Raw genomic sequence first — 10,647 nt, 5'->3', positions numbered from 1 at the left:
CCTTGTTGGCATTTAGTCTAGGCTCCGCCCCACAGTTACCTGGCAACAGCCAAGTATATGCCTGACTCTCTACAAAAGGGGGCTGCTTGCTTCCTCCTCGTCCTCTTGCTCTTGCTCCCCCTTCTCTCTCTCCACAAGTCTCTCTCTCTCTCTCTCTCTCTCTCTCTCTCTCTCTCTCTCTCTCTCTCTCTCTCCCTTTCTCTATCTCTATTCCCTCAACTCCCCTCCCCATGCCCTGAAGCCCTGAATAAACTATTTTATACTATGCTCTTTGTGCGGCTGGTCCCTCTGGGAAGGGATGCTGCAGCATGGGCCCGCATAGGCACCCCCTTCCCCAACACCATATCTCGCCAAACATATTCATTCCTTCTCTATCTTTTTGTGAAACACAACAGCCCTGGCTGTCCTGGAACTCACTCTGTAGACCAGGCTGGCCTTAAACTCCGAGATCCACCAGCTTCTGGAATTTAAGGGGTTGGGATTAAAGATGTACACCACCACCGCCCGGCAAACGTTAGAAAAACATTTTATTTGTGTATTATTGGGGGTGGAGCTGTAGGCTGCGTGTTATGACATGCCTGTGGAGGCTGAAGATCAACGGTGTGGAGTCAACTTACACGCATAGGGTTGAACTTGAAGCTACCGTGTTATTCACTCAGCCACCTCAATGGCCCCGTTTATCTAGAGGTTTTAATTCTTTTTTATTCTCGTCTGTGTACGAGTGTTTGCCTGCATGGATGGTCTGGGTACCGTGTGCATGCAGTACCTGTTGTGTTTTATAAAAAGATAAGAGAGACCAGAGATAGGTTTGGTGGAGGCACGGTATGGTGTGGGGGAAGGGGGGGGTTCCTCTGCGGGCTCATCCCTTCCCCCTGAGGGACCAGCCACAGGATAGTTTAGACTCAATAGAGTTTATTCATGACATGGGGAGAGGAGTTGAGAGAAAGGCAGAGAGAGAAGAGGAGTAGAGGAGTGGAGTAGAGGCCAGCATTCATCGGTCAACCATTTTCTAAAATGGCGACCCCCGACAAAGGCAGGCAGACCTTCTAATAGAGAAAGGGGGGGGACTCTCTAGAACGATTAGGTAATCTAAAATTTCATTAGTGTGTGTACAGGGTCACAGGCGGTCAGTGGTCTGCATTCCTATGTCATGAACATTCAACCATGTGATGAAATAGGCTGCCCAGCACAGCTGGCCTCTTCTGAGATAAGATTTTTCCCCATTGTTGTGATTATTCCAGGCTGTTCTTTGGAAGGGGGCTTAATGATCTTGTTCTGGATTTTATGGTCTCTCCCTGGAGCTGTCTTATGACCTAGTTTCTGGGACTTATGGTTTATTCCTGAAGCTGGTGCCTTAAAGGCCTTTTTTGAAATCAGGCCTGGTTCTTAAATGGAAACACATGGGGTTTATGTTGTCCTTTTACTACATAGCTCGGGCTGATCACAAACTCCAGATAATCCTCCTGCACCAGCCTTCCAAGTGTTGGGATACAAAACTGAGCCATCTTTCAGAACTGAAACCATCCCAATTAAATACTTAGCTTACCTCTCTCCCACTCCTTGGCATCCACCCTTCTTTCTTTCTCTGAAGTCAACCATTCATGGACATCTAATAGAATTTTTTTAAGCTGTCAAATAATTTTTAATTAATATTTTTGGCTAGTATGTGAATTACCAGGTTTCATGAAAACACATTTATGCATATATGTTATTACATATTGTTCTCATTCCTCGTTTTTTATTTATTCATTTATTTGTTTTATATATATGTGTGTATACACATATATATACATATATATGCATATATATGTGCATATATATATATATATATATGGATTTTTGAAACAGGGTTTCTGGGTAGCTCTGGCTGTCCTGGAAGTCTGTTTAGATTATAGGCCATTGCTGCTGCTGCTGCCTCGGCCACCACTGCCACCACCACCACTTGGCACAAACATGCTTTTTAACTGCTGGATTTTATTTTAAGCTGGGAGAAGTGGCTCACGGCTGTATGTCTAGAATTTGAGAGGCTGATCTATAATGATGCGTTCTAGGCCACTGTGGACTAAGAGACTTTGTCTCCAAAAATAAAAAAAAAAAATAAATAAATAACAGGCAAGTGGATCTCAGAGTAGGCCAGCTTGGTCTACAGGGCTACACCAAGAAACCCTATTGAAAAAAAAAAAAAAGAAAAGAAAAGAAAAGAAGAAGAAGAAAAGAAAAAAAGAAAAAGAAAGAATTTTTTTAAAAAATTAAATAAAATAAAGAGGTAGGGAGTGTGGAAACAACATCTAATGACACACATGTATGAATGTGCCATCATGAAACCAGGTAGTTCACATGCTAACCAAAACGATTAATTTTAAAATTATTTTACTGTTAAAAAAAGTCCATTAGATGGAATGAACAAACAAAAGAAGGAAGAGAGGAAAGAAAGAAAGAATATTTTCAAAGATTCATGACTCTGGAGAAACCGCATTCCTAGTACAAGCCTTTGGTAAGGATGGCCCCTCCTGGTGGTTTCCTTTGTTCTGACTATTACTGAGGTAGAAGATAAAATGTAGAACAGAACCAGGTCATTAGTTTCCTGTCAGACCGGACAGACCATTTTAAAAATAACCATCAACTTCCTTTAAACCTCGTTGACGTTTAGAGAGGAGGAACCTTCGCCAACGGCACTAAGCCCTGTGTCAGCAGCTCTGTGGTGAGTCACGGCAGCCATCTTGCCTCAAAGGTCAAAACCTTGCCCGGCCCTCGGAGGCAGAGGCAGGCAGGTCTCTGAGTTTGAGGCTAACCTGGTCTACAGAGTGAGGTCCGGGCCAGGTTTACAGAGTTAAGACCCTGTCTCACATATGATAATAACAGGTTCTGGAAATGGTTCATCAGGCAAGAAAGAATGCTGGTTCCATTTCCCAGGGATCTGATGCCCCTTTCTGGTCTCCTGGTGTGTACTAGGTACACACGTGGTTCGCTATGTATGTGCAGGCAAGCACACTCACTCATAAGAAACAAACAACTCTTTAAAAAATAATAAAGAAAAGGTTTGACATAAAGGGAGAGAGGAATATGGTTGGGAGGTGCCGGGAGGGGGGAGGGAGATTGTTGATACTATCAAGATAAATTGCTTACGGGTGTGAAATTGTCAAAGGATTAATAAAAGACATCCAGCCAGAAAGAAAAGCAAGGTTATTCAGTTTGCAGGACAACGAACGGGATTGAAAAATGATATATTAAGTGAAGTAGCTTGGGCTAAGAAAGAAAAACCATATGTTCTCTTTTGTATGATCTCTTTTATATTTAGCTTTGAATTTTTATAGATGCATATGAATTATCAGTAAGAAACTAGGGGGTCCGAAGGAAGCAAAAGGGGCTTTAGGAATAGCCGTGGTAGGTGATAGAACATGAGAAACTAAAAAAATAGAAAGGGAAGCTGGTGGCCCACACTTTTAATCTCAGCACTTGGAAAGCAGAGGCAGGCAGATCTCAAGTGAGTTTTGAGGCCAGCCTGGTCTATGCAGTGAGTTTTAGAACAGCCAGGGTTACACAGGCTCTGTCAAACAAAAGAAAGAGAGCAGTGGGGGAGGTAGAGAGATGGAGGGAGGGAAGAAGGAAGAGAGCAAGAAGAAGAAGAGGAGGAGGACCCAGGTTCGGTTCCCAACACCCACATGGCAGATGAGGAGGGAATGAGGGGGCCAAGCAAAACCAAGTTAATATAAAAAATGCCTGAAGGAAGTTCTCTCTCCTTCCCTCCTTGTGTGTGTGTGTTATTTTATTTTAAAATAAAATAAGCTGGTAGTAGTGACTCACATGTTGGGGTTCAGGAATTGTCTCACAAACCACACGAACACCGATCTCAGACAGGGATAATTTATTAAACACACACACCAAGACTGATCAATCAGGGTCACAGAGGACTCGGGAGCCCAACTGTGACGTCAGTTTGCTCTGGGGCAGCTTTTCATAGGAAAAATCAAGTTCAGAAGTCCGGACATCAAGGGGCTGGGGGCAGGAGCGGAATTACATTTTGGCTAACTAGGCAAAGTATTATCAGCTGAAGTTTAAGGTGATTGGTCGTAGGTGAAGTATGTGAGGTGGTGGTTAGGGGTTTTCTGGAGTATTAAGATAACAGAGCATGAGTATTATATACCATAGCCTTATGCCCTTTCAGGAGAAATTTTCAGCGTCAGCTATAAATGATTACTTCCAGGGAACTGGAATCTAAGAACCTGATTCCACCTTTTGAGCAAAATGGAGACTGAATAGAAAAATGGCTCCAGTTATGTTAATAGAAGCAGGCCTCAAGAGACCTTTCGAGGCAGAGAGGCAGGTGGATCTGTGTGAGTTCAAGCCTAGCCTCGCCTACAGTGAGTTTCAACCCAGACGTGGCTAGATTGTGAAACCCTGTTTTACAACAACTATAGCCAGTCAGCATTCTGGTGTTGATGGGAAGGAGGATGGGGAGCCATGGATAGATAATGGCTGCTGGGAAGGTGCAGGGCAGTGGCCTGTGGAAGGAAGCCTGGTAAGGTCGAGCTAAGGCTAGAAGGCCCGGACACCCTGCAGGGACCGTAGGAGCTTTGCCTGCTGTTGGAGCAGAGCCAGCAGCAGAGGTGGTGGAAGCAGTTCTCCCTCCCTGATCTTGCCCTTTCCCCTTTGCTTGAACTTTCCCACCTGGCCTGGCCCGAGATCTCCGGAGATAGCCTCCGGTACACAGGCCCACAGGAAGGGAGGGTCCCTGTAGGTTAACAGTTCTCCAGTGAATGAATGTCCCATTGGAGCACAAACTGGAGTCAGTGAGTGTATAAATACACACACACACACACACACACACACACGGGTATAGATTCGGAAGGGGGGAATGGGGATGGGACCATCCTGGAGGAATTGGAGGGGTGACTATGATAGCTATACATTCATTTTCTAGGGCTGGGGAGATGGCTCAGTGGTTAAGAGCACTGGCTGCTCTTGTAGAGGACCAGGATTCAGTTCCCAGCAACCACGTGTTGCTCACAACCGTCTGTAACTTTAGTTCCAGAGGATTCACACTTCTGGCCAATGAGGACCCTCCATACACAGAAATATGCAGTCAAAAATCGATACACATAAAGTACAAAATAACAACTTAAAAATAAAATAAAAGGCCAGTCGTAATGGTACATGCCTTTAATCCCAGCATCAAGGAGGCAGAGGTAGGTTAGGTGACCTTTGTGAGCTTAGCTTGGTCTACAGAGTGGGTGCCAGGACAGCCAGAGGACAAGTCTGGTCACATGACAGGGATGTGGTCACAGTGAGGTCCTTGCCACTGTGCTATTAACCTGACGTGTAGAACCTATGGAATCTTTTATTTTAATTTTTTTTATTAAAGTGCACTTTTACTTGAATGATAAGACACGCAAGTACTGTGAATCTCTGAGTAGGAAAAGCGCCCTGCTTACATCATTCATTCTTATTAAGTACGGAGCTTGCTGCGCAAACTCAGCGACAGCTGGACCTCGAGTGGCCGGCACTCCTGCACCCTGGGGGTCAGTGTCCCGGAGCTACGACATGCAAATTCCCCTGATGGTTCTCCCTCTCCCTTTACAGCTGTTCAATTATCACACCCGTCGGTCGTCGGTCGTCACTTTGCCTTGCTGCCTGCTTTCTTATGACCCTTCCAGAGACGCATATTTAAATATTTACAGGTTTCAGAGGAAGAATGAACGTAAAATTCTCAGTTCCGAGAGGACATCGTAATAGCGATGTCTTTTCTGGCGATATTCTGTCGCAAAGACTCTGAGACAGAAATGGCAAAAAAAAAAAAAGAAAACCGAAGCAAAAAAAGTGGAGATGCCGGGGATCGAACCCGGGGCCTCATACATGCAAAGCATGCGCTCTACCACTGAGCTACATCCCCCACCCGTTTTCCTCGGATTCTGAAAAACTCTGTTATACTGTATGAACCGTTCCTTTTTATTTTTTTTCCTCCTAGCTCCTTCTAAATTAAAAATTATTTATTTAAAGGAGTCTTAAGGACTTAGCAACTTAAATTACCTCTTTTTTAACATAAAAGTGTTCATTACTGCCTTGATATAAAATAAACTTTTACCCGATTCAAAGAACAAACAGAAAGTAAAAATAAATAAAAAAATAAATTCCCCCAATAAATAAGAATTTGACTCCAATGTTCCTCAACCAGAACTCTCTGCTTCCTCACACTTGAGACGCTTTCCAACCTCGAAGACTGAGTGTACAAGCTTACTTGAAAACCGCTCCCCCCCACGCCGCCCCTCCACACCTTCCCCCCTTCTGGAGAATTTTCTGGATATGAAAATGGCCGAACAGTTTGAGACCTCACAATCGTGGCTCTAATTTGGAGCAAGAAAGAAAATTGCAATATCTCAGTGAAAAGAGGGGCTGTCTTTTTTACCGGAAGCCGTGAGGAGAGACCCCCCAAGCCTCCAGGGCTGCACCCGGGGATTGCCTATCATTTCCGGTGTGGATATTGTACGGTCAAATGACTTGCTACTCATACTCAATAGCGCGCTCGCAGCAACTGGAGCCTGACGTCATCTGTAAGGATGCTGGGCGTAGCAGCTGAGGTTACCTGACCTCTCTGAACCTCCTGTGGCACATGGAGACAATCGACAGACCCAACCCCGGCTGCTCACTGAGACAGTCAACAAGGACAGAGCCTGTAGGCTCAGAGCACGAGGTGTGGCAATAGTTGGCTAGTGTGGACTGCAGCGAAGGGGCTGCCGCATCCTCCACCGTCATGCCCCTGCTCCATGTGTGAAGTCGCACACCATCTTGCCTCTGGGTCTGAGGTTGAAGGCTGCGTTGCCCACGGGGTATAGAGGTGTCCATGGTCAACCGGTGTGGTCCTCTCACCTCCGGGTCTGAGGTCTTGAGAGAGCCGGGTGCACGATTTTGGCAAGGCTCAAGCCGAGGTTGCCCCTGTTCCCTCTCACGGCGCCTCTGCCCTCAGTGGCACAGTGTTCCTAGTTCTTCTCCTGAGTAGCTCCTTTTTACTGACCACCCAATCTGAAGGGGACCACGAGGGAATAAATAAACGCAAGGATAGTGACAGCTCGGAAGGATGTGCAATCGTGTGAGGGACAAGAAACCGTCCCAAATTCACAGACATTAAAAGGCCCGGGTAGGGTCTGGAGCAAGAAGGAGACGCAATGCAGGCCGCAGGGTGAGCCGGGTCTGGGTCTCCATCTTGTTCCTGTGGGGACCGGGGACGTCGAAGGATGGCAGCTGGAAAGCGGTGTCTTTCTCGCGATCTGTTACCTGGGCTGAGATCGTGTACACTGTGGCGGAAAATAGGCTTATTCTACAACGTGCTGAACATACTCATGGGAGTTGAAGAGTTGAAATAGGTTGGAAAACAAATGAAAAATAAAAAAAAATCTCAGCTATCTCCCCGTCGGGGAATCGAACCCCGGTCTCCCGCGTGACAGGCGGGGATACTCACCACTATACTAACGAGGAGGAGAGCTGGAAGCTAGCCTGGCAAGATGCTCTTTTAAGATTGTTTGAATTCCATCACAAATTCGATTTGATTGAATTGCGCTCCTGAAATGTCCCTTTCCTACTTAGGTTTTTATTTTGCTACCTAGATTTAGGCTACAACATTAATAAATAGACGCCAAACGTACACAACGACAACGACATCACAGTATACGACGACAACAAACATCACAGAGACTAATTCGCGCATGAGCGGAAGGTGCGTATTTGATCTAGGGAATACGTCTATTCACCCTTTAGGGGAACAAGGAGAGTAAATTTCCAAAGTATTCTGCGTCCGTGTACGATGCTCCAGGATGTTAAGAGGAAAGAAATCAAAAATATTTTAGTAAATTGAGTAAATGAGCGCAGGAAAATTAGGAGCTGCCGAAACCCGGGATCGAACCAGGGACCTTTAGATCTTCAGTCTAACGCTCTCCCAACTGAGCTATTTCGGCGGCTGTCGCTGCTTGTTTGGTTTTTCTCTCCTCCTTGTCGTATCTAAGGCTTTGCGTCCATGGCTTTTCCGAGTTTTGATGCCCACAAATTCTTTCGATGCCTAGAAAAATCATTTACACTATTCGTCTCATTTCTGGGTTACCGGTGTGCTGTGGTCCCTGCGCATGCCCTAAGGCCACTATCTACGAGTGTCCTTCAGGAACCCCCGGGACCTTATTGTCTACTGCAAATTCATTTATCATTTTTCCTTTTAACTGGAAATACACACTTAAGCTGGTCCCAGCCACTGCTGAAGACTCCAGTCCTGGCACGACTTAGTAGATGCTAACAAACTAAATATTTGTTGAGCGAGTAATAAACGCTCGAATGCACCCTTCTAGGCTCAGAGTTCTGCTCCTTTTGTTTCCCCACTCTCGTCTCGGAGAAGGAGCGGGGTCATTTCTGAATGCAGTCAGCTGCCAGGCACCCAGGGATAACAGTAAACAATCTCTGGAATGAGGTTCTGCCTGGGCAGGGCCACACCTGACTCATTCATATCCGGCCTCCGAGCGTGGTCTTCATATCTGTGGACACATGCTCAGCTGCGAAGCACGGGGAGACAAAGCAGGTGTAGACGGGGTGAACACTGACTGCTTCCTTCTCTCAGGGGAGCAGAATGCGGAAGCTTATACTGAGGGACGGGGGGAGGGTAGGAAGTGAGGTCCCCGAGGTGGCCTGCAGAGAGCGGGAAGCAGTGAGCTAGAGAGGCAACCGTATGCCGAAGGAAGAGGGCTGGTGTGGTGGTCCAAGCTAGAGCTGTAGTGTTTCGGTCACACCTGCAGGAGAGGACCTGGTCAGTGACATGGAGAGGGCTCAGAAGGAGGAAGGGGGTTTGATGACCTTTGATCTGAGATTGGGGGAAGAAAAGGATGTCCAAGCGTTGGCATGATGGTTTGGTGGAAAGTGGAAAGCATGGTCAACTTTCCACGCGCAAGACTTAGCAAACTAAGGTCCCCTAAGTGTCCCCTTGAAAAGTCCCGTGTCTCAGCCCTGACAATATCTAATATATCGGAATGTAATGTTAAAGAAGGGCTACAACTTGTCCTGCCTACAAGATAAAGATGGAGCAGAGACTGAGGGAATGTCCAACGAATGACTGACCCAACCTGAGACCCATCCCATGGGTGAGAACCAGTTCCTGACACTGTTAATGGTACTCTGCTAGGCTTGGAGCCAGGAGTCTAACGTAACTGTCCTTTGAGAGGCTCCACCCAGCAGCAGATTGACACGGATGCAGTGATCCACAGCTAAATTTTAGACGAAGTTCGGAGAGTCTTGTGGAAGAGTTAGGGGAAGGATTAAGGGACCCGGAGGCGACAAGGATTCCACAAGAAGATCAACAGAGTCAAGTAACCTGGCCCCTTCGGGGCTCACTGAGACTGAGCCACCAACCAAAGAGTATACGTGGGCTGGACCTAGGCACTGCACCTGTGTAGATGTGCGACTTGGTCTTCATGTGTGTCTCTTAACAACTGGAACCGGGTCTGCCCCGACTCTGTTGCCTGCCTGTGGATCCGGTTCCCCTAACTGGACCGCCTTCCCTGGCCCTCAGTGGGAGAGAATGCCCCCAGTCCTGCAGTGACTTGATGTACCAGGGCTTGTTGGTATTCACCGAGGGGTCGGGGTGTCCTCTTGGGTGTGGGGGTGTGAGGGTGTCCTCCCCTTCTCAGAGAAGTAGAGGGAGGCGTGAGGAGAGGGGCTGTCTGAGGTGGAGGGACTGGGAGGAAATAAGAGGCGGGGCTGTAAAGCGAGTAAATAAATAATTTTTTTAAAAAAGAAAGATACATAGACCTGAGCTGGAGGGATGGCTCAGCCATAAGAGCACTGGTTGATTGGTTGCGCTTTCCAGAGGTCCTGAGTTCAATTCCCAGCAACCACAAGGAGAGGTTGGGAGAGGAAACGTGTACACACACACCACACACACATCACACACACCACACACACACACACCACACACACACACATTCACACACACACACATTCACACACACACCACACACACACCATACACACACCCACACACACTTTCCTTGGCTTGCAGTCTCCAGTCCTGGAGGACTTAGCTTTGGGGTTTTGTCACAGCTTGGCAGCTGGAGCTCACAGTATACCTGCCTGCCCGTTTTCCTGGACTGGACCCAGACTGAGTTCAGGTACCACGTTTGAGGATGATGTAGAGGAAGCAGGAAGGCTTGCTTCCTTCTGAAATCCCATTCCTGTCTGGACCCCATCTCACATCCTCAATGGTAAGCAAATACTCTACATCCAGATTTTTTTTTTAATTGATTGTTTGAAACAGTCTTACTAAGTTGCTCAGGATAGCCTTGACCTCAGTAATAAGTCCAGGTCGGCTTGATTCCCAACATCCACTCGGTGGCTCACCCCATCAACACCAGGTTTAGGGGCGCTCATCCCTCTACTGACATCTACAGGAGGCACACCAGTAGTGCACATACATACAAGGAGGCAAAACACTACTATACATAAAATAATTCGAATCTTTAAAAAAAAAAAAAAAAAGAAAGAAAAAGAAAAAAGAAAAAAGAAGTCAGCCGGGTGGTGGTGGCGCACACCTTTAACCCCAGCACTTGGAAGGCAGAGGCAGGTGGATTTCTGAGTTCGAGGCCAGCCTGGTCTACAGAGTGAGTTCCAGGACAGCCAGGG

At 46.8% G+C, this 10,647-nt stretch overlaps 3 non-coding genes across 3 annotated transcripts; all 3 read right to left on the bottom strand.

The window, feature by feature from the left end:
• Positions 1-5,818: 5,818 nt before the first annotated feature.
• Positions 5,819-5,890, bottom strand: Trnaa-ugc. Its single transcript has one exon. It is a non-coding gene; the product is annotated as a tRNA-Ala (tRNA).
• A 1,508-nt stretch (positions 5,891-7,398) lies between these two features.
• Trnad-guc lies at positions 7,399-7,470 on the bottom strand. The gene has a single exon. It is a non-coding gene; the product is annotated as a tRNA-Asp (tRNA).
• A 403-nt stretch (positions 7,471-7,873) lies between these two features.
• Positions 7,874-7,946, bottom strand: Trnaf-gaa. The gene has a single exon. It is a non-coding gene; the product is annotated as a tRNA-Phe (tRNA).
• Between the last annotated feature and the right edge of the window lie 2,701 nt (positions 7,947-10,647).

This window comes from Grammomys surdaster, unplaced genomic scaffold (genome assembly GCF_004785775.1).
Source record: "Grammomys surdaster isolate TR1022 unplaced genomic scaffold, NIH_TR_1.0 166, whole genome shotgun sequence".
Lineage (NCBI taxonomy): Eukaryota > Metazoa > Chordata > Mammalia > Rodentia > Muridae > Grammomys > Grammomys surdaster.
This window is presented reverse-complemented; position numbering and strand designations above follow the sequence as displayed.